Source organism: Haliaeetus albicilla, chromosome 5 (assembly GCF_947461875.1).
Source record: "Haliaeetus albicilla chromosome 5, bHalAlb1.1, whole genome shotgun sequence".
Classification (NCBI taxonomy): Eukaryota; Metazoa; Chordata; class Aves; order Accipitriformes; family Accipitridae; genus Haliaeetus; species Haliaeetus albicilla.
The window spans coordinates 9,766,950-9,790,775 of NC_091487.1; the positions used below are offsets into that span (position 1 = coordinate 9,766,950).

Here is a 23,826-nt window from a genome sequence, read left to right on the forward strand (position 1 = left end):
TCCTGTATGTTGTAGTTACGTCTTGAACTCTGGACATTCAGTCTGTTGGTGGGGAACGCAGCATCTTTGTCACAACTGTACATAAGCTGTATAGAGTCTGCAAGGAGAGGCTTAATTGTAGTACTAGTTTAACACAAGGGGGTTTTAAGTAGATTGAGTTCCTGGGTTAGGTTTCAACTCTTTGGGGTAATTTCAAAATTATTCTCAAATAATACTCTCTCTCTACTCAAGTTTGCAAACAAGAAACAACAATACGGACATAGTCTTTTCATATGACCTGGGGTTTTTTTGCTATGCAACAGTAATGAAACGAATGTTCCTTTACTGAATATGCTGGGAAGGGATAACACTGAAGAGAATCAGAAATTGTGTCTTTCACTTATGAAACAAATTTGGAGTGAGCAAAGGACTTATTTCAGTAGTTCTAGATTAGATTTTTAAGACTGAGAAATCCAACCCTAATGACAGCCAGCATTGGTATATGTGGGCTTCTTACTGAACCTCATCTTAATGGTAACTCCCTTGCTTAAGGAGACTAACGTATTAATGTATAAATTGCTCGAGGGAGGTTTTCTTGATGTCTGTTTGATATTGCAGTGTCCTGAGCTACCAGTAGCTGTAAGGCAAGTAGTATCTTGAAAGGTGGTTTTTGGCCTTGGTTTTGTTATCCTGATTTTTTTTTTCTTTTTTAATTTTACATAGTAAAATTTTACGGTGAGATTTGGACAAGTGTCTCTTCTGTAAAGCTGCAGTACCAGAGTTCAGTGATTTCCACTGTTTGATACAGTGTCATTTATCCAGTTTATTCCTATTTCCTGTCTTTTTTTAATATCATTAGTCTGATCTCTGATTTGCAAGAGGAGCTTGGGATATTGCCAAAAAGTTCTTAAAATTGCTACCTTGGGATACATCATCCACAGAAATCTGGCAGTGGGAGAGGCTGAGGAACAGCTAGAACAATACAGCTGTCTTCTTCACCCACCTACCTCACATTTTTTTTCTTTGCCTCCTGCTGTAAAACTTGAAGCTTAATGCTCATTTGGGATTGTTAACAAACAAATGATGCAACTAAAATTTATGTGCAACTTGTAAAACAAAAAAGACAGAAGAATTCAAGTAGTTTTGGAGAATCGATTCTGATCACTTACACAGTTTAGGCTCATTGGTCTTGAGCATTTTTTTTTTTTCCTAGCACAAAGCTCTTTGTTCAGACGCTGAAGCTTCAGAAATACCTTGCACGGCAATATTTATCAATAACAGTTAGGTTACTGGCAGAGTTTTAGATTTGGGTTTAATTGAAGGCTGCTTCTGAAGACGATGTTTTAATGTTACAGGCATGCTGCTGTGATGGGTTATGTGGAACCATTTTTCATACTCCTTTGCAAGATGGCATGAAATGGAGTTGTGTGTGTGTGGTTTTTCCCTCCACCCTGTTCCTTCCCTCGGGGAATTCACAGCTTTTTCTGCACCATAAATATTGGTATGGCATCCATTACTTCAGTTAATTAGTCATATGGAAGAATTGTTCTGACTAGTTGTGGATGTTGAAATCATGTATTACAGTATGCATCATTATCTCCTTTCAGCCCCTCTGTTTTTGAGATTCTAGTGTGACTGACAGTGCAGTATACATGCGAGTACACTGTACTCTGAATGCCACAGGTGAACTTCAGAGTTCAGGGCCTTGGGGATAAGTAGCAGAAACAAGCAATTTCACTTCTCTTTCCTTGGTGCTCTGCTAGGACTCTGTGTACCTATCTGAAGAAGGGGTAGTAGAGGTTCAGGCAGCCCTCGGCAACTTGCTTGGGTAGGGGGTACCTTCCACACTAGAATGTGGGCAACTAATTTATTGTTTTTGTAAGCACTGATCTTAAGTTTTTCCTATTTAGGGTGTGATTGTAGCACCTCTCTCTAAACTTCCAAAGTATTGTTAACTTTCAGGTAGATAAAAATGTGTGAAAGTATATACACTGAATATCCAGACTCTGTGTGAGTTTAATCCATGTGCAGTCCATATGTGAGTCTCATCCAAATACCTGGAAGGGTTCATCTTGATCTAAAACATACACAGGAGTATGAACCATCAAATATGTAGAGCTGTTGAGAGGGTAACTTGGCTGCAGCAGTAAATAATGAATTTCTTAGAGAGCACCCCTCTCATCCCCCACCAAAACCTGAGGAGGAATACTTGACTTTATAGCTTTTATTACTTAATGGGTACAGTGTTCTGCTTGGCACTTTCAGATGTTGTCTACTTCACTATAGAATTCTGCATCAAGCTCTATCAATCCTTCTAATTTGAAAACTGAAGGCGGTTAGGCCCTGGAAGGCATCTAGCCCTGAAGCATGTTATCTGGGATCCTTGGTGCCTGTAGGGAACTAGATAGCCTGACTGTCGGAAATGTTCTTGTCTATTTTTGTTTGGCTGGTAGATCTACAGTTGGTCTACCTTCTGTCTTAACACAGCCATCACTACTCTCTGATCAGGATCTTGAGGCTTTGTAATGAAAACATCCTGGATTAGATTACTCTCTGCTCCCTGGTAGGGTAATCATGCATCCTGTCAGCTTGAATGACAGCCCATCGTGACAGATATGCTTAAATTAAGCAGATTAAAGTTAGGCCATTTAGCACTGAAAAAGGTGCTTGTCCACAGTTGTACCTGAGGAACAGTATGTAAACTTTTCTCATGAAAAAGATCAGAAGTTCACAAATGAAGCATCCTCAAGTGCAAGATACGTAGCAAGCTTTACCTCTAAATAGTTGTTCTTTGCTCCATTGAAACTCCCTTTTTAAAAAACAAAATTGCATGCAAACACACGGTCCCAAGCAAGGCCTGAGGGCGGCAATAAGAAGTGAGAGCAAGACCTCATGCCAAAATGTAAAATTCACCTTGTACAGTGATGGGTTATAATGTTCATGCATCACACCTTGTTAGCAGAGGAGGTCAGCATGGAAAAAATAATGTAGTTGATAGCCATATATTGATGAACTACATAAATGTTTAATGTCTTATTTGCCAGCAGCCTAACTCTTTTCCCCAGGTGGAAGGCTCTGCTGATAGCACAAAGCTTCCTTTTTAATACTTGACCACTTTTTCCCCCCCCTGCCCCAAGCTTGCTGCTTGCTTACTAACTCTACCTGATTGGCTTGTCAGTAGATGCTAGGGCTGCTGTGGTAACTAGCATGCCAAACTGTTTCTTATTTTGACAAAACACCTGCAGCCCTTGTGCTCATAAAGCCTTCCCATCCCTGTTGCAATTCATGGACAGATGTATTGTGGATCAGAAAACATGGATCCATGTTTCCTCAGTCTTGGGGAAGTAGATCAGGGAATTCTATGCTTTCACCTGCTCAGTACTGTATTTGCCTTCAAACTTTTTTGATCAGAAATGAAAGGTTGAGGTTGGGGGAATGGTTTATTATTCAAATGATATCCCTTTAGTTTCATGTTACACAAATGCAAAGAGTAGCTTGCAGGTTTTGTTATACTCTTTTGTAAAAGAAGATAGTCAGGTGATTAAAATTTTTAGAGACTGACTTTAGCCATGCTGGGTAGTGACAACTCCAGTTGATTTCAATAGCAGCTGCAGGTGTCACCTCTAAAAAAGAATCAAGGCCTTAATGGTGAGCACTTCAGAATCACTCTTTGAAAAAGGGATTTATTATTGGCATGCTGTGTGTGCCAGCAACTATTTGCAGCTTGCCCAGAATAGAAAGCCTAAAGACTTAAGTTTCATGTAACTATAGAAAATCTGTCTTCTAATTTTAAGCAGAAATGTTATTTGCACTTTTAATCTTTCATACATTGATGTCACTAAATCTAGAATTTCTTAAGTCTTTGAAATAAATACGCCTCAGAGGACAGTATTCTGCTAACTATTTAAGCTTTTATACCTTAAAGTTCTGGTGGGGGGGTTGAATGTCACAGAGATGGTCAGATAGTAAAGAACACTTCTATTTATACTCCTTGAAAGTTTCCTTAAATAAACACTTATTTATTAGAAACACTGGCTGAACTCAAAACTTGCAGACAAATAACCTTACCTCCCAGACAGTGAGAGTGGTATGCTTAGACACCTCTTGTCAACTTTCTAATCTTTATTCCAGAAGGTGCTGCAGCCAGCCTATCAGTGAAATGCTATACTCTTAGCCACACAGCTGGTGCAGGCATTAAATCTTTGTCTGAAAATGGAATAGGTATTGAAGTAGTCAGGATTACTCTCACACTAGAGGATGTGAGCTAGAGAAGAGGGCAAGGTAGAAACAGCATGTTTGATTCACCGCAATGTGATGGAGGCTTCAGAGCACTGTCTTTGGGCTGTTTGAAGATGTTTCAAACACTATTTTCTCAAAAAAAAACCAAAACAAAACAAAACCCCAACAACCTGCATATGAAAGGTCTGCTAAAGACATGACTACTTGTAGCTTTAATCTTAAACAATCAGATTTATCTTTAACGTAGTAGTTGGTTGGGGTAAAACCATAATTGGTTGTGTTTATATCAGACTTGTGATGTTTGGCCTGGTTGGGCCGTGTTCCCACTGTATTGTAGACTTTCTGAGTGATCCTGTGAAGTTCAAGGAAATCTGTTGGTGTAGATGTTGAGAAGCTTTGTGTTGTAAAAGCTGCCTTCTGTGTTTGATGCTACTGCTTGTATTCCTTGTATAAGTCCAGCTTGCCTTGAGTTACTATTAGAGTTCGCTGTTTGTCAGCACAAAAGCTGCAAAAAATTAAGCTTCTGTCAAACAATAAATGATGTGAAACAGCTATGCTTTCTGCATGAAAAAAATGCCAAAAATGGTGTAGTGCATTTTTAGTCTGTTTTTGTGGCAATTGATTAATGACAGTTTTTCTTCTATGAGAAGGATTGTGTTTGAGACAGATGTGCAAGGTAAATGATGATTTTTTTTTTAACTTTTAAAATTACTTTTGTTTGTGCTGTCATTGTGGGCTGGTGGTTGTGTGGCCCCACTTGAGCAATGCTATCAAGTCACACTATGTGTAGGTGAGATGAGTGGAATTCATCCTTTCTGTGTAGTCTGACTCCTTCACTTGTTTTTCCTATGTGTTTCTTGGTGCGAGTGTTGGCTCTGAAATACATGCTGTGAACATATTTTAGAAACTACTCTGTTAAGTTCATGAAGCAGCTATGATTGCATTGTATAGTCACCTGCAGAAGCTTTAAATTACTCTGTGCCTGAAAGCTTCCCTCCCTCCTCTTCTGAAAACAAGTCCAATGTTTTGTCAACTCTGTGTGGGTCCTATTTGCATTGCTTGTTCTATTTCAGAGCTTCTCAGCCTACTGAAGGGACTAAAAGGGAGGGTCACTTTCCTGGTAGCACATCAATTTACTTTCCCTTGGTCCTCCAATTCTAGCTGCTAGTAATCCTCTGGTCTGGAAGAAGCTTGGGAGCAGCAATTTGGAAGGAGAGAGGCTACTTCAAGGAGTGAGGAATAAGGGTATACTGGCATTGGTTGTGGCTCCTTAATGCTTAGCCAGATGCTTACCCAAAGGATAGTTGCTACTGTTCCTTGGCAGTAAGTCCATCATTCTCTTCCTCTTCAGCACTGTGATATGCCTTTGGGCTTCTTGCTAGAAAGCTGCTCTGGCTTCTGGTTAGTGGGTGTCTAAAATTGATTGGTCTTTGGCCAGAGATGACCACTGGCAGTACTGTCTGCCATATCCAGTTGGTGGCTTTTGAGCTGCATGTCAAGCTGTCGTGTGAGCAGGAGGTGAACATGTAGCCTGACTGCTTTCCCCTTCCCCTGCCCCCAGGGTTGGGGAATGAACCAGTATAGATGGCTAAGACCATCTGTGCTAGGTCATATTGGGCACCTGCAGAACTTTTGCCTCCCATGGGGTGGTGGGACCCTCTTAGAGCTGCTGCCTTCCCCTGCTGTACACCCAAGGAGACCTGTCAGGAGGCAGAAAGCTGGAGAGAGCTGTGTGATGGCTTTTGTGTAGATCATCTTGAGTCAGGGAGGAGTGGCCATACCTGATGGAGCCATAGACTTTTGGCGCCTTTGCTTACTGTATAAGGAAAAATACTCTATGTAAAACTAAGACTGCTGTCTTAAGTGGAGACTATCATATGTCTGTTGATATTATAGATGAACAATGAAGCTAGACTAGGACTGAACAGATGAGTTTATTTTTCAATTACTTTTATTCTTTTGGCTTTTTTTTTCCTGGTCTTTTACCAGAGTTTTGCTGAATGATACTTGGTTTTAGAAATCCAATGTGTGCAACATCGTGGATACATTTCAGCATCACCACAGATTTACATGTCATCCAGCTCTGAGATAAATGCTTGCTATTTCCTTGAAATGTCTCAACTGCTGCTTTTGATATTTTTTTCTTGCAATTACATTTGCAGAATGCTTTACTGTTTTAAGATCTTGTTTTAAGAGTTGGTCTATAGCTTATGCTCATTTATTAAACTTTATTTCCAAGGTCATTTTTTTAGAGTTGTAGTTAGCCTTTATTTTGTATAAAAAGGAGGAAATGTCAAGGTTTATTTTATTAATTGCTGTTTCAGATACTAAATAAAGTGTGAAAAGCATATTTGACATGAAGATACTCTGATAGCAAGTGCTAAGAGGAACTCTCAGCTGAAACATGTAGTAAACATGGATTTTTTATCTGTGGTTGAAACAACTGCTCCTCAGTAGCACTTAGAATGCAGTATTACGTGGAAGGGGCAAGGCATTTCAAGGCTAAATGACAATCTTAGTCTTACTTGATTAGAGCTTGCAGAGGTTGCTAAGAAACAGCCTAATAGTCCTTGAGTAACCAATTATATGCCCCTTGGACAGATGCACAGGTGCTCATTCTCTGAAGTTTTTTTGGTTTGTTTTTTTTTTTTAAATCTGAGATAAGACTGGATATTAGTACGTAAACTGCAATCTGTTTACGTCCTGCTTTGGGCTTGAAAGTCCTAATTATATATATTTTGTTCCCAGCAGGATGTGTTCTGGTGGTTTTTGTTCAGTACATTGCTTTCTGATTATTATTACACTTAAACTGTTCTAGCAATGCCTCTTCTACTTCCAGATAGTCCACTAGGTCTGTAGTCTCTCCTATGCTTTCTAGTACTCTGAACATACCAGCATAAGTAACTTCAAGCATCTAACGTTCAAACTGGATAAATTTTATGTTTTCGGACTTTCAGTGAGTAGGCGATATTTCTATTGATGCAGTATCCCACAATTGGTAGAAAATGCTAGTTTCAGGTAGAGCTAGCTTTCCTTACTCCTTCTGAAGCAGTTCTGTACATGCAAATTGTAGTGAAATATCATATGAGCTGGTAGTTAACCTAAAACATCACATAGGACTCTTTCAGTCTCTTTTTTTCCCTGAATATGTATAATTCTGTTTATAGCATTGTAAAGTTGAAATGTCTACCTTAAAACACAATCTACACTTCTAGTGTTAAAGGTCTGGGATTCCTCCTGGAGAACTTAAGTTCTAATTAGGGAGCATGTTCACACTTGGAAGGCTTGACTGATGTGCTTTAAGCAGAAAGTTCAGAAATATGTAAGTACCTTAATTATTGATCTGCTCCAATCAAGACTGGAGTAGAAGTTTTTTAGGGTGTGCAGTTTTTGGTATGTGCTGATTTTGGCTGGGATAGAGTTAATTTTCTTCATAGTAACTAGTATGGGCCTATGCTTTGGATTTATGCTGAAAACTGTTGATAATACAGGGATGTTTTAGTTATTGCTGAGCAGTCCTTACGCAGAGCCAAGGCCTTTTCTGCTTCTCAGCCCACCCTACCAGCGAGGAGGCTGGGGGTGCACAAGAAGTTGGGAGGGGACACAGCTGGGACAGCTGGCCCCAACTGACCAAAGGGATATTCCAGACCATATGATGTCATGCTCAGCATACAAAGATGGGGGAAGAAGGAGGGGACATTCAGAGTGATGGCATTTGTCTTCCCAAGTCACCCTTGTGCATGATGGAGCCCTGCTTTCCTGGAGATGGCTGAACACCTGCCTGCCCATGGGAAGTGGGGAATGAATTCCTTGTTTTGCTTTGCTTGTGTGTGCGGCTTTTGCTTTACCTATTAAACTGTCTTTGTCTCAACCAAGGAGTTTTCTCACTTCTACTTTTCTGATTCTCTACCCTGTCCTACTGGGGGCAGTGAGCAAGCAGATATGTGGTGCTTAGTTGCCAGCTGGGGTTAAACCATGGCATGGTACCGTTTACTGTTCTTCTTATTGACTGAGGACAATTTTAATAGCACTGGTCTGGTAACCTGTGCTGCTGCTCAATAGATTTGGTGGCAGTTCCTTCCTTTTATACCACGTACAAAAAAATTTTTTGGGGGTGCTTTTTACAGTTCTAATTCTCTTTTATGTTATGACAACATGATTTTTCCTTATATCGCAACATGGAGTTTTTCCTGTAACTAGCTGCATGTGATCAGCAAAGTCTAGAAGTCAGACCATGTTTACTTGGACTATTAAGAGCAAGTATAACCATCTGCTGCCCCTCACTAATGACTGTTTTTTTTGTACACAACAATGAGCTGATAGCACCTCCTGTGTTGGTTATAAACTGTTATTTAAACCATATGTTTATATATAGGCCCAAAATGTTTTAGTGTTGTATTTGGCTGTTGGAGACCTTTGTTGAACAGAGTATTGTTTCCATGATTCATCCACACAGACTAGTTCTTGCTTCTATCAGAAAGTGAGGAAGGGAAGGAAGTAGAGAAACTGAAATGTTTAGACTTGCATACACACTTAAGATGTTGGTTGTCAAATATTTAGTGTTCCTACAGTGCCTTCTGATGTTTGCTGTTAAGCTGTGATAACTTCAGGGTTGTATGGTTTATAGCTTGTAGTCACTTCACATCTCCTCCTGCTTTGTAAGAGGTGAAGGGTAAAGTGGTTGCTCAAACGTAGCTGGTGGCAATTCTTCAGAGGTTGATTTCCAGAATTCAGACCCCTTTTTTCTAACACTGCATGTCCTGGACTTAAACTGTGGACTGTCAGAACATAATTGTCACAGGGCTTAGGCAGAAGAACAAACTGTTGCATATCACAGATCTTCTCAAGCTGTTCATATCTACTCCCAGATCACCGCAAATGAAAGGTAAATAAAATAAGCTTTAACTGGCAGGAGAAGATAGTCTTGACTTGTCGCAGCTTGCTATCAGTGATAATTTATTTTTCCCTAAGCCCTTAGGATGAATTTTCAAGATTTGGTAGTCTGTGAAACTTCAGCTGGCCAAGGAGTCTGGAGAAGACAGAACAGCGGAAGAGTCATTGGCAAATGAAGTACTAAAGAAGCTGGAAAGTATTCACTAGTACACATGCTTGAGTTACGAGTCCAGCTTTGGACTAGTAGAATTAGTTTCGATGTTTTTTTAATGTTAGCTTACTTTATGTGGCTTCATTCTGTTCTCCATTGATATTCATCCTTACGAGGAAAGCTGTAACATTGGTACCCACCAGAGAAGTAACTAGGAGTCAGCAATGAAATGAAATTGACCTGCTGAGATAATCTCCCTTTCATAGCTTCCAGATCCATGTCAACGGGAGAAGGGAAAAAAAATAGAGAAGCACTCTTAATTCACTCACTTAGACTAAATTTACAGGGCAAGTGCCTGCTTTCAGAGGTTGTTCCCTGTACCTTGCTACACTTGTTACAAAGCTTTCCTGCTAAAGGCCTGCCGATTTGTGGATTTTGTCTGATTTGTAATAATACAAAGCTATACCAGATCCACTCCAGTTCACATTAATCTGAAAGATATTATTTGATATTAAAGTTCTGATGCTGCTTTGTTATGGTGGGATTGATCAAGTCTTGGTTGTCATATATTCAAATAGGTACCTTGGAATTGTAGGCTACATATACTGTTGTATGCTGTGTTTATTTGCTGCTGTAAGCAGTTCATTTTCAATAGTAATTAAATACAACGTAATGGTTGGTGCTGCAAACGTGATAAAGTTTTACTGTAGCCACAAAGTACTGTTCAGAAGATTCAGTCTTGCTGCTGGAATATGATACAAGCATTTGTTTCAGGAACATGTTTATAAACTTAGTTTTTTCACAGCTAAACTCTGGTGCTCCCACGTGTATTTAACTAAGTGTGCATGTCTGTGTGCGGAATCCTTGTTTAATCCTTTATTCAAGTTCCTTGCGTGTGTTGATCTACATGAAAGAACTTGCACCACCTCTTACAGTGGTGACTTATTTTTCTGCACAACTTATTCCTGTAAATTTATGAAGAACAGCAAGATTCGGATATAGCTTTGGTTGTGTCTGCAGTGTCCTGGTTCAGAAAGCTGAGGAGTTTTTAAGGGAAGGTAAGGAGCTATCTGTGAAGTTGAAATAAGGTGTTTTTCTTCTGTTTCCCTGTCAGCCTCTTCAGCACGTGCAGAAATTCAAAACTGAGCTGGTGTTCAGTTTGGGGCTGAAATGAAGGACAATTTAAGTGCGTTTTCCCCTTTTTCTGGATTAATGACATTTTTGTTAGTAGCTGTGAGGAAATCAGTCATCTGTTTGATAAGTCTCTTGTGTGAATGTGAAGTTCAAATTGACTGAAACTGTCTTGCAACTCATGTAGCAATAAAACCTAGACATTTGTGTTCCTTATGGTGAAAGGCCTATGACAATACCTGTGCTTGAAGCCAATACCATTGGAGAAAAATGATGCATCTTGTTTGAAGTTATACAAACATTTGATCAGTCAGCGATTGCCATCACTGTGGGCCAGGGAAGCCTTTGCCTCGCACTGTCCTCTTTCAAATGAGACTGATGCTGCCCATCTAGCTCTAGAGTTGACTCAGTTGGGTAGGACTGATGAGAGAGTTGTGGAGGACTTAAAAAACATTGCCCTGATTTCTGTGCTCCCTTAGGAACAGAAGTTGAGCGTGGGCCTCTTCTTCCTAGGGCAAGACATCCAGGCTCATTAGTTTGAATTGGTTTTGTAGGCATTTGTGTTTTTCAAAAACAAAGGGAAAGACTGTAGTGCTATCAACAGCTAACATTATTTAAAAGGATTAAGATTAAAACACTACTCTCTCTTCCTGGGGAAGTTGCATACATAGAACTTGGGGGCATATCTAGTTTTTCTTATATTTGCCTACCTTCTTAGTATGCATATTTCCAATACAAAAGAGTGCATGCAGGTGTTCTGTGTTTAGAACAATAATTAAAGTATGTTATTACATAGTTAGTTTAATTCCCTCTTGACTTCAAGTTGAAATTATAATGATGCATGGTTTGAAGTGCCCAGAGGACACTAATATCCATGCCACATGGAGTGCGGAGGGGAGGGGAAAGAGCAGTATTAATTACTAGTTCATCTTTGAATTCTAAATATTAGCATAAAACAAGTCTTGCACTAACCATTAATGGGTCTTCATGGTTGTTACATACACTTCAAAAGAGGCAATCTAGCTACACTTTCATTAATGCAACAAGAAAGTGTACATATAATGGGCTTAATTTATCTTGGACTTCTTCCAAAACTTTTGGAAAGGAGTAGGATGTGGAGACTTGGTTAATATCAAGTTTGTCTGAAACAGTTCAAAGGTGGTAGGAAGGCTGAAAGCTTCAGTTTAAAACTAATAAAATGATGTTAAGATGGTACCCAGCTGTCCGCATGGTATTGTACAGGTCTCTTTCCAAATGACTTTTTTTCTCTGTTATCTAATTTCATCAATACTTTCTTCTCTTCTTTGCTATTGGATTAACTCAGTGGATTTCTGCAAACCGCTACTGCTAGTAGCTTCAGCTATGGTGGCAAGGACTGTATCTTAATAGCTGCAAAGTCATGGAATTATCTAAGATGTAAATAGTTTGTTTATTTCCTTCTGTGTAATGATCAGGCAGAATGTCTATTGAAACTTAATTCTGTCACCCTCTGTCTAAAACAGTGTTTTCTGGTAGGTTTCCACCTTATCTTTTTGTCCACTGAAATCGGATGCTAGCAGAGAAACATCTGCTGGAATTGCTGCTCTTTTGTCTGTAACTTCTGATTTAATCTTACTTTCTAATCTCAATTAAAAATCAACACCCTTTGTTCTCCCCAAATAGGATGGAAGGGAAGTCTATTGTTTGAGGTTCTAGCAGGTTTGTAGGGTTGATGCAGGTGGGGTTCATTTCAGTTTCCTTCCTGCTGCTTCTGCTCTAGAACCGTCAAAAAGAGAAATGAAATCTGGGGAGGTTACGCTATGTTCTGCCATCTGAGAGACAGGTACAATACAAACTGTGGCACTTGTTTGACTACCCTCAGGATGTTGTCTCTTCTTTTTGTATGGTGGTAGTATAGCATACCAAATTCTATTGTTTTGGTAGCTGTTATATTTAAAAGAATTTTGTTTTGGTAATTGGCTTTTCTGCTATCTGATTTCTTCTAAGGTATAGAAGGAAAGCTTGTTGATGCTATTTTATATTCCAATCTGCTTTCCAGAAAACCTCATTGGAACAGGCACATTAACACCTATATCAAAGGATATTTAAAGACGGGTTAACTTTTAATCAGATTGTGTAAAGGTTTAGTGTATAGAGATGTGTTAGGTAAATTAACTAGTAGAGGGGAGCTGTGGCATTAGGAAGGATGATTGAATGCTTTCGAGCACTGGTATTGGCTGGTTGCACTGCTCTTTCGTGTTCTGCACTCATCATTAGCTCTGATCAGCTATTGAAACAAAGCTAGGGGATGAGCAGGATGGTTTGTTAAGATTCTGGTTTTAGGTGGATTTTGCTTTGTGTACTTATCTTTGTGTACTTAACAGTGTCAGTTGTTCTTCCACAGCAGTCATGTATGAACAGAGCATTGCAGTGCTTTGGCAACTGTGGAAGAGCTGGCAGTTGGGAGAAGCTGTCCTTTTTGGGGCCTGTTTTCCACATGCCTAAAGCTTTTTTGTGGGATTCTAGGGCTCTGTCCAGCAGATCTAAGGATCACCTCCAAGATGCAGCCAAAATCTGCCATGCTCTTTGTAGATTGGAATGTGTGTGGTGGGGTGGGCTTCCTTTGCATAGAAGAAAAGAAGTTTTACTGAACTGTTGAACAATAGTGAGTTTCTGGAAGTCTTTTCCCATGACTTGTTAGAGATCTGAAGGAGAAGGTCTTCTGTTGGTACTGACCAAAATGTTTAAGGTGGTTTTTTCCCTACTGGACAGTGTGCAAAAGTTCAAATCAAAAAGTTTACCTGAAATAGGTTTACCTCAGTAGGTATGGCTCTGAAGGGCCTGTGATGTCTTAATTCCTGCTTTCCCACCCCTGTTCCTTTTCATCTAAAGTGTGTTTCCTGAGGTCACTAAGGATTCTGATCTCGGCTCAAATTCTCAATCTGTGGTGTCTGAGCCCTGGACTGAGCCTATAGTGACTGTCAGGTACATTGCTACTGAGGCAGACCCAAAGGGCTAAGTGGATATATCTACTGTTTCCCTTTATCAGGAGTACTGTAGGTATCCATGCAGAGTATCTAGGAGCATCTGTTATAAATCTAGGCAATCAATCTGGCTTGCTCTGAAGAAACTGGATCTTATTCCTGTAGTTTGTGTCTGGGATCTTGAGTAATGACAAGGATTCCTTACAGTATTTGAAGATAGGTTTTACAGGTAGCAGTGTTAGATTTGAAGTGGTTCAGTCAGGTTAGGGAAACTTCTGCAATAAGTCTGTGACTTTTCTTTTGGTTTTTTGTTTTTGTTTTGTTTTTTTTTTTTTTTTCCCCTTACAGCTTTAAAGTTCTAACACTTCTTTCCTGTTAGCTGGTATTTCCAGACTGTCACAGATGCTCTTGCTTTCACAGCTTTTGTGCCAGTCATGCTAGCCTGATCTTCACCCTTCCTATTCTATTCTTCCCCCAATTCCCCCTGGAGAACGTAGGTGATACTTTGAAAGCTGTTTTTTTTCCTTCTTAGACTGGTTCCTGAGGGACTTGAGAGGTCTGGCTTTTAATGGGGGAGGCATTTCTTGCTTGTGCTTCAGGTAGTGTGGAAGAACATGTCTGTCTGGAACTGTGATACTTGGCTCGGTGACATATATAGACAGTGCAGAATCAATTTCTTAGTGGAGTAAGAGTAACTAGGAATAGCATCAGCCTTCATCTATGTTACATGGATGCCAGTAGGGATTGGCTTTGACGACTGTAAATAGAATAGCTGAAGTTTGGAGAAGAATTGCGTAATTATTTAGTTATTTTTTTTAAACCTCAGTTTAGTCTTCCCCAAGACAAATACTGGTTTTCTTATAGTTAAACCAGGACTTTTATCACAAATATGCTGACAAATTTTTGTGTGAAAAATTGCTATAAAATCAGTAAGCTTAGTATTTCGCTTGGCACTTGTCAATCTTCAGTAAGTTAATAAATGATAAATGCTTGCCGCATTTCTCTTATCTTGCCTTAGATGACAGTATGTTCTGCTTTGTGTCACATGACTTAATCACTCATAAAAGGCTGGATTGCATTTTCCTCAGGGGAAGTTTCAGAAGCCTATAGTCCTCTAAACCTTTATTCCAAATAGTAAGATCTCCCAATTAATAGCTTTAGCTCAGCTTGTCTTTTTTCTGAATAGCATTTGTTGCATCTGCTGCAACAGGTACGTGGCTTGCTATGCATGTATTGTATTACATGGTTTGGTGATTTTTGCAATTATTTTATTTCATGTGACATTTCACTATTGCAGAAAGGAGGATCTTGATTAGAATTTTCAATTACAACTTCTGTCACGGCTTTCAAAGAGGAGTTCTGAGGTTTAATTATAAATCTAATTCAGAACTGGCTTTTGTTTCTCCTTCCCTTTTTCTCCTATAACATTCCTTGGTCACAATTTTGATTACCCTGGGATAGATACTAATGGCTTGGGCAGGTTTGTAAGATTCTACAGTGTAATTTTTTTAGTAGTCTCTTTTTTTAATGTTAGCCATCAGAAAAAGTGGAGTACTTGCTTCAGAACAGCACCCATATTGAAACCAGAGTTCGGGGAACATAAGCAAATGTTCATGGAAGTCTAAGGCCAAGATTATGGAAAATTTCTTTTCATTCTTCCAAGCTTTGTTTTCAACCTGGGAACTTCTGAACTAGTGATTGGTGTCTCTGAAGTATTTGTGCCAGTCTGCCCTTGGACCCACAAAACTCTTAAAACCACTTTGCCCTTAAGCAACCTGTGTAATGTTTTGCCAAGCTTTGCATGAAGTGCCATCTTATTTTATTTCTTTTCTTCTGACCATGGCTCCTTTTAGCTTAATTTGATGCCCCTTAGTTCTTGTCAAGAACCAGAAAATGGATGATCTATTCCTAACCATCCCCAGGGCTTTTTATAGCTTTGTAGACTTCTATCACATACTCCAGTTGTCTCTCTGCGAGGCTGCGGAGTTTTGACCAGGTCTTTCATTCCTTTCATCAAAATAATTTGGTTCTCTGTTCCTTCTTGTTGCCTTTCTCTGGACCTTTGATTTCCAACATTCCTCTCTTGGGGGATGCTATTAATCCCATCTCTTGGGGGAGGGAGAATGGAACCGAACTGCTTCCCTCCACCTTCAGTAACAGAATCACACAGTGGCATAACATTATAAATGTCTTTTTCCTTGTTCTTCCCCCTGTTCTCTAGCCTCCCTTTCTAGCCAGGGTGCACTTTCCAGCTGACTTCTGAATGTTAAGTAGTTAAGACATGGATGAGGGTGGGAAGCAGATCTCTGGATCAAAGAAATTGTGTTGAGCTTGTGAAGGGAACTTGCTTAGCAAGAAACAAGCTGGCTTTGGTGGATTGAAGGAGTAACTGTTTATGGAATTGACAGGTCACAAGATGTGTTTTGTGAAACCTTGTTTATCAATACAAATTTGCATAGAAGAAGTCAATTGTCATTAACTCAGGATTATATGAGGCGCTCTGAAAATGTGTTTACATTCAGCAAGGTTGGAGGTTTAAATGGCAAGATTTGAAATACTGTATGCCTGTTATGACAATTGGCACAAAGAATTCTTAAAGAGACTGTGGAAAGAGAAAGAAATGATCTGTAAGATTAAAATGTGTATATGTTAGTCTAAGAACTGGTTTCCAGACCTCCTAGAATGCCACTATTCTAGTCACTGGAGTAAAATTGTAGTTACTGATCATTCACCTAAGATTAAATTGATTATTATTTTTAATGAGCATTGTGCTTGCTCAGCCAGTTGGCAAAAAAAAAAAAAAAATTATTCTGTCACCCTTGATGTATTGATTAGTTTTATAAACCAATACTTTTGTTGAGACTTGTGGTACACAGGAGATGCCTAGAGGTGGCACAGGCAGAAGGCATTTGCAGTAAAATAGAAGTGTTTCAACAAAACTGGTAAATGTGGTAATGATAGCTTGTATTGGTATTAAACATCGATGTTTTTCTTGTTTCTTGCTGGAAAGTCTCAGCAAAGGCGAGTTATCACAGGAGCCCTTGTACCTGAGTAGCTAAGACTTCACTGATTGTTTGGGGTTTTATTTTTTTGTTGAGTTCTGGAAGCATAAGGAAAACAAATTATTTGGAAGCCAATCTGATGGTGTTTGTTCAAATTTAAGTGACCACAGTTGACAGCTTGGACTTCAGAGTTGGAACTTAATCTCCCCGATTACAGCAGAGATGTGTATATGCTGGAATCAGGGGAGGGGGGATGGAGTAGGGTGGGGATGAGTAGCAGACAGCTATAAAAAGCAGAGGCAGGAATTACTTCTATTCCACAGGACTAACATTGCTGCTATGTGTGTAATGGTGAAAGGCACTGCTTTAAAATAGGGATGGGCTCTTCTAGAACCTTAGTGTCCTGTGAGCTGAGAGTAGCTAGCAGGTGAGCTTTTCTTCAGATGAAGTCCTGACATGACTACTGCTGGGTCAGATCTCCTGCAGTTTTTCTAAATAAGAAGCTAATGACTTGCTTCTGGGTCTGTGAAAACTGTTAGGTGCATGCTTCCCATTCACTCAAGGATGCTGCTACTCTGTCTGCAGCAGCTGTCTGACAGAGGGTGCTATCAAAGGTCAGGGCCAGTACAGAGGTATTGGGAACATATACTCGTCTCTAAGATGTCATTTGTCACAAGGTTGAATTGGCTGAGATTTGCTTTGAGTTTCTGTCTAGGGTGCTAAATTAAGAGAAGCTTGTGGAGTCTTTCTTCTGTTGGTTTAGCTTCTCATACGTGGATGGAATTCCAGAGAGCTTGCTCTTTGCTCTGTATGTGGTCTCTGGTGACTGCATTAATGTCCTCCCTTGAGGAGCTCTAGTCGGACACATGGCATTTTGGTCTCTTGTGAGATACCTGAAAATGGGTCGTTGTTTCTACAGGCTAATATGTGACTTCAGATGATTTTTAGAATGCCACAGCTAAAACATTTGTTGTCCCATGATACATCAAGACCCCCTTATATCGAGAAGCTCCTGCTGCATTCTGCCATTGCAGCAGGATCAGAGTTATCTTCAAACCTTCACTTGAAGATCTTCCTACAGATATATCATCTGGTAATGTATGTCATGATCTAGTAGTTTGATCCTCTTGGAGAGAAGCACACTGTGCTCCTGTTTCACAAAGCACTGGGCACTGCCAAATTGATGTTGTAATACCTCTTTGAGTCCCTCCTTGAAGTTGTTTTATCTTTTAGATGCATGCAGCTGGTTGCTGGTAGGATTCTTCCACCTAGTTGATGGGTAATTTTCTTTAACTGGAGGTGAGTCTCTACCTGGGTGTTAAATTTGATATATTAACTTCAAGACTGGCTCTGACTTATTCACCTGTTGTTTTCATTTGTGCTCCTTTTGCAATGAAATGAGTCTTAATAGTCTAGACATCTAGATTTCCCCCACCACCCCCATATGCATACACACATACACACCCCTCCAGTTTTGACTTTGCTTAGTTTGAGGGAGGAGTGGAATGAAGCATTCAGACTCATGAAGGTGGAGATACCAGCCTGTTGGCTATTAACCATGGCAAAAAATACCCCACTCTGCCCCAAAGTTTTGCAGACTTCCTAGAGATTGTCAGGTGGGGCTAGTTCATAAAGAGTTCCCCTCACACAACAGTAGGGCTCCAAAGTTTGTAAACATCATCCTGCTTTTGTGACTGGGCCAAGAGGAGTATAACTGCAGTAATTGCTCTCAAATAGAAGGCTTCAACTTGCTCAACTGCTTTCTGCTATCTGCTGCTGATGTTTGCAGTACTCTAACCCAGCCTTCCACAGCACTCCTGACAAAATGGGATTGTTTGGCCCTGGTTTCCAAAGGGAAAGCTTGTGTTTAGGACTTGCTATGCTAGTGGTGCTTACTTCTCAGATGAAAAATGAGGGTTTAGAGGATGGGCATCTTTATGATTTTGTGTGGTGGAATGGCCTCTGCCTTCAGCAGACAAGTTCTTGCATGCGAGTGTGGCTGAAATATCCTTCAAGTCTCAAAAAACAGCCTCCTTCCTTCCCCCCCCCCAAACCAGGGAGCTTTTTTTCCTTCAGTAAAGGTCTCCATTATAATGTCTGCTTCTAAAAGATCAACCTGCAGGCTTGTTCTATCTGTCTGCCCTTAAACCTGTGTTGAGGATGAGTCCTGGACCTTCTCAGAATCTTTCTTCATTTCTTCCTTACTCCCTTTGCACTTCTAGTTTATTCATGAGGAAGTTGTAAGAACTTGCTGCAGAGCTCCTGGGGAAGGAAATGGAATATGCTTGCCTTGAAGTCAGCTTTTTAGGCTGCTTGGGGGAGGGGGAGAGGTGCTGCAAAAAAAAAAAAGGGGGGGGGGAAGCCCCCAGACCTGTGCTTGCCTCACTTGTCTGGGAAACCGAGTATGAGAGTTGACTGTGCTGATCAAGACTTAATGGACTTGGTTGTAAGAAATATTGGTGATGACTTATTCCAGAAGTTAAGAAAATTAGACTACTAATAAGAATAGTGATATTCTGCTGTTCTTCGACCTGCTTTTACGGTTGTAATGTTCAAATACAAATGTTGCCTATCCTTGATTGAGGTTTGAAAGGAAACTGTATTGACTGGTGATGAGACCATGCGTTTACTGTGTGAGTATGGAACAGGAAGATGAACATGGGCTCTGGATTTGTTTAGGAGCCATGCTTTTTTCTACTTCATAGCCAACTTCTGATTTCTTCCAAGGTTTTTCCCATGTAGAAACTCCAGTCAGTCCTTTTATTCACTTGAAATTGATAATTCTTTGTCTGTTGGAATAAAAGTATTTTAATACACAATAGCATGTTATTGATGGAGAAAAAGTCAAGTACTGATTTCAGCTCAACCTTCACTTTTTGCGTTTTTCAGACTTTGAGTTGGAGAATATAAGTTCTATACCTGACTGAAAATGCTGTCAGCAGATTGATCATCTTTCTTGGGATGAAAAGTCTGACATGTCTGGTTTGCCAAAAAAACCCCACCTTTTGAGTGTTGATTTGCAAATATCAAGGTAATAGTAATAGTTCATGAAACGACAATGCCAAACCAATATTACAGGTCTTGTTTCCCCTCTCCCCAGAAAGGAGGTCGCTGGGATAGTATGGGGAGTGTTTTGTTTAGTGTAAACAATGGAATAATGCTTTGAAGTTGCTTTTGTCAACACCAGTCCTGAGAAAAAACACAACTGAAGCAGCATCACCAGGATAAACAGGCTTAATTTGTATCTTTCCAAACTACTTGGCATATCTGTTTAGTTAACTCCTACAAAATGGTTCTTTCATAAATCTGTGCTCTTCTGCAGAAGTGTGCTGATGCTCTTCTGACTTGTAGCCTTTAACATCTTCTGGTTTTTTATTTGATGAGCACAAATGGTGTCTTGTGTTTAATTCTGTCTGGAAGATAAACCTAGATGCCAAAGTCAGTAGAATCTATTTTCAGTGCTGTATGTTCACCCCCATCCCCTCCCCCTCCAATCTGTGCCATGGTCACTTTTAAAATATTTTCTAAATATTTTGCTAGTACTAGTTTAAATGAATAGCAGATAACTACTTCACAAAGCTTTTCTTATATATAAGAACAGGCTGGAATGTGCATGTCCTGCTGTTGTGAGGTGCTAGTCATACAGCCTACGGCAAGAGTTCTGTGCAAGTTAGAAATGCGGGTGTGGTGGTGTGTGTGTTTTATGTGTAAAAGACTCATGAATTTGGGCCATTCTTAGGATACTTGTTAGATGTTAGAAAATATAGAGTTTTCTATTAGATTTATGCAGGAACTTGAACACACTTATATCTGTATCAATAGCCTTCTTGCCTTAAATAGCTCTTAAGCTAGCCTGTTCTTATTAAAGATACATCAAAGAGCCAATACACCACTGGATGATGTGATGGGTTTAATGATTTGCAGTATGGCTAGACATTAGATTCTGGACAAGAGCTAAATTAATGCAAGTTCTGTAATTGTTTTCCATATGCACAATTTAAGATGGACGTTGTCTGGTGTAAGTATCTGTGCTACAGAAGAGTTACTTGCAGCTGGTGCTAGCAAAAGATGTGCTGGGTTGTCTTGTGTTAGACTTGCCGTTGAAAAGTACAGAGATGACTAATGCAAACCAATGGTAGAGCTTTTATAAAATGGGTATGTCCATTACATAAGTTAAAAATATTCTTCAAAATTTATATCCATTTATGTTATTCAGCCTATAGCTCTTACTCTGGTTATTGGGCAGGGTTACAGTATGGGTGAGTGTATGGATATTAAAATTTCCACTAATAAATGTTTTTGATAGTCAAACAAATGTTTCTGATAGTTAAGCAATAACTGGAAAGCTCTCAGGGAAGCATACCATGGATATACTCAGTAACACAGATGCTTCGTTCTAAGTTTTCAGCTGTTCTCTTAAAGCAACGTGCAAAATTCTAAAGAATTTAAGCAGATCTAGTGCAAGACTTGATGCTTGTGGTGGTGGGAGAGAGGGGTTTTTTGAACCAGTAGTTTAAGGATCTGTTTCCAGTTTTGAGGTGTAGTAATTGCGGTGTGACAATCCATCATGCTACCACGGAGAGGAATTCCTCTTCAAAGTTATTGACTAGCTGGAGGTGAGGAAGAGGTAACAAGTTGTGTTGGTAATCTTAACTGTCTTCTCCAGAGGTAGAATAGCCACAAAAATCAGTTTATCATCTGGTTACATTCTTACTGTCTGTTAGGGGTTTTTAAGGGTGACTGTGTAACTGTCAGTAGAAAGCAGGAAGTTGCACAACTGAGAACTGTCCCAGCTGAAACTGATCTTCCAGTAAACATGCATTTGTCTGTCAATACTGTTTACTGCCATTTGAATAACATCTCTAATCTGCAAGTGTGACTACAAGCCTTCCTAAAATGTTCCACTCCATGTGCTTGCTCATGTGTAAATGGCCAAGTGCTAGCCCGTTAGCCCATAAGTAGCGGTGTGGAAGTGAGGCTATGGGATGGCAGTAAGTGAAAGGATTTAATAGTCTGGGTCTTGTCTTTGTTGTGTATGTTTAAGCTTTTTGTAGATGGGCTTATAGTTCTTGGTGGTCACCAGTGGGAGGATGGTAAAAGCAAATGCTTGAGATCAGGCCTGTGGAACCTGGGGCTTGCAGAGCCATGTCCTTGCCCTGCCTGCCACCAGGAGGCAGCACAAGCTGTGCGGGCTGCAGAGATCAGTTATTTGGCCACAAATTCCGTCGTTCCACATCTTGGAAGAAGAGCTGTGTGCCGGAGTCATAGTTGCTTGTAACATACTATTTTCTATAAGGCAGGAGAGGGATATTTTCAACTCCAGAGTCTATGCCAGCTTAGATGGTCAGATTTGCCACCATGGAGCTATGGGGCTCCTTATTTTAAGCATCTTAAAATTGGTAGAATGCTTCTTTATCCCCGTTCATACCTTTCAGCATGAGCATGCTGGAACAGTGCATCATGTGGAACTCTCTTGATTGACAAAAATTCCCTAGCATCGTGGGCAAAGATACAAATCTGCTTTCAATTGGAATGTCGGGAAGGCATAGTTGACTGATCTGTTTCCTAAGACAGCAAGTCCAGCTTAAATTTTTTTCTGCCTTAGCCTGTGTGGGCAGTCAGATGCAACAGCCAATTTGCAGTAGGAAAGACCAGCACTTTCATAAGATCAGTAAGTGGACATCTGGAAGCACTTGAGCACAATTTTGTACTTCTAATACAAATCAATGGAACACAGGAAAACTGAGGGATATGTTAGAAGATCAGTTGTTAAAAGCAGGAGAGGTGGATAACAGAGCTTTGGATCATGCACTGATTTGCAGAATTCTGCCTAGGTCAGCACTTAATTTTGATACAAAGAAAGGAGACTTGCAGTTGCCAGAAGATAAGATTTCAGCAATACTGTGTAGTACCTATTTTCTGATAGGATTCACTCTACATTTATTTTTCAGGTAGCAGTTTAGGAGAGGGGTGGCAGGTAGTGTTTTCAGAATACAGTAGGATCCTATGCTGCTTCCCTAAATGCTGAGATTGGGGTGGCAGGGGAGAGCAGGGAGTTGGAGGGTGAAGCTACTGAAATGCTCAACTAACATTTGTTTTCAAAAAATTTGTGGAGTTATGAGTTGTGCTATGTTGTCATACCTTAGAAGTAGAGGCCTTTGCTTTCTCAGTTGATCTCTATCAGTTGGCCTTTTCTAAAGACAGTTCCAGCTCAAGTATGCTGTCCAGTATAGTCACTGCTGAGCTTCCTTTTTCCCTCCTTCCTTGAGTGTAATAATGGAATATCATCTTCCCTAGCATACATCTGAAGCTGAAAGTACAGAAGACATTTTTCAAAGGCATAGTTTGTGGTTTACTTGTTAACGTAACTAAGCAATAGAAAAATACACACTCGGTTAAGTGCACTTCTGAATAGACTGATTCCTTGCTGCAGTCATGAAGGACCTCAGGCAAAAAGCCCTTCTGCTTAGGGTGCTGCACTGATCTGTTGCTGCTGCTGTTCTAAAATGGGGAGATTTCAGTGTTATGATCAACTCTCCTTGGTGGGGAGGCGAGTGGCATACAAAGCACTTATGGGTTTTCTCAAAGTAAAAATATACATCTCTTTACCAACAGTAAAATAGTTCTAAGCACTCTATGAAAGATAGCCGAATTCTTACATAATCCTCTTCCTAAAATGGTGCTCTTAATTTCTTGGTTCAATGTCCCCAGGTCCATGTGAATTCATAGGTTGTTAGCCTGTGAATTCTGTGCACATTAAGGCTTGGCTCTGCTGTATTTAAAGAGCTTCAGTTTTTGGTGTGGCTTGCCTCTAAGCACAAAGATGTATGCATAAGGGTTTTAGGATAGTGGTGCACTAACTCTTTCTGTTGTTGGAGGTTTTTTCCTCGGTTTTAAATGTATGTGAGAATCTTGGTGTTAACTTGGACAAGTTGGAAACTATCAAAGCTGAAGGGTTTGACAGCTACTCTTGTTAAAACAGGTAAACATTACATGTATGTGTAAGGAAACTTTTTGCTAAATAAGTTTAGTTTTTGAATATCAACATCTATCCTGTATATTTGGTCATAATCCCAAGTAAAATGCCTGAAGCCTAGCTTTATCGAACTAAAGCCTTCATGTTTTTTCCAAATCATTTTAAAACTGTCTGAAATAATGCTTTTCCTCTTTCCTTATGGGGAAGTATAGTACCAAGTATGCTTCCTTTAACAATTATGTTTCTGCCGTGTCTTTTGCAGGTCCTTTTTTCACACTACCCCTTTCATGAGAAAAGTCTAAATTCTTGATAGATGCAGGGTAGATTTTTGTATGTTTCTTCTTTAGATACATTTTTCTAGAAAATAGCAAACAGATCTATTCTATAGACTGATTTTTCATGTGCTTCCTAAAGGATGGGTCTGATTTTATTCCTTTTTTTGGTCTTCAGTTGCTTAAGTCTTAAATATCCTGTTTCCCAAGGTTCAGAACC

At 39.8% G+C, this 23,826-nt stretch overlaps 1 protein-coding gene across 4 annotated transcripts in view; it reads left to right on the forward strand.

Moving 5' to 3' along the window:
- Window positions 1-23,826, forward strand: part of JAG2 (jagged canonical Notch ligand 2) — a 72,889-nt gene that overhangs the window by 3,450 nt on the left and 45,613 nt on the right. Inside the window, exon 1 of one of the 4 annotated variants that reach the window (XM_069783277.1) lies at window positions 19,292-19,389. The exons of the other annotated variants lie outside the window; for them this stretch is intronic. The gene's annotated coding sequence lies outside the window, so the exon portion shown is untranslated. Of the gene's footprint in view, window positions 1-19,291; window positions 19,390-23,826 lie in introns of those variants that run through there. 4 annotated transcript variants of the gene reach the window in all.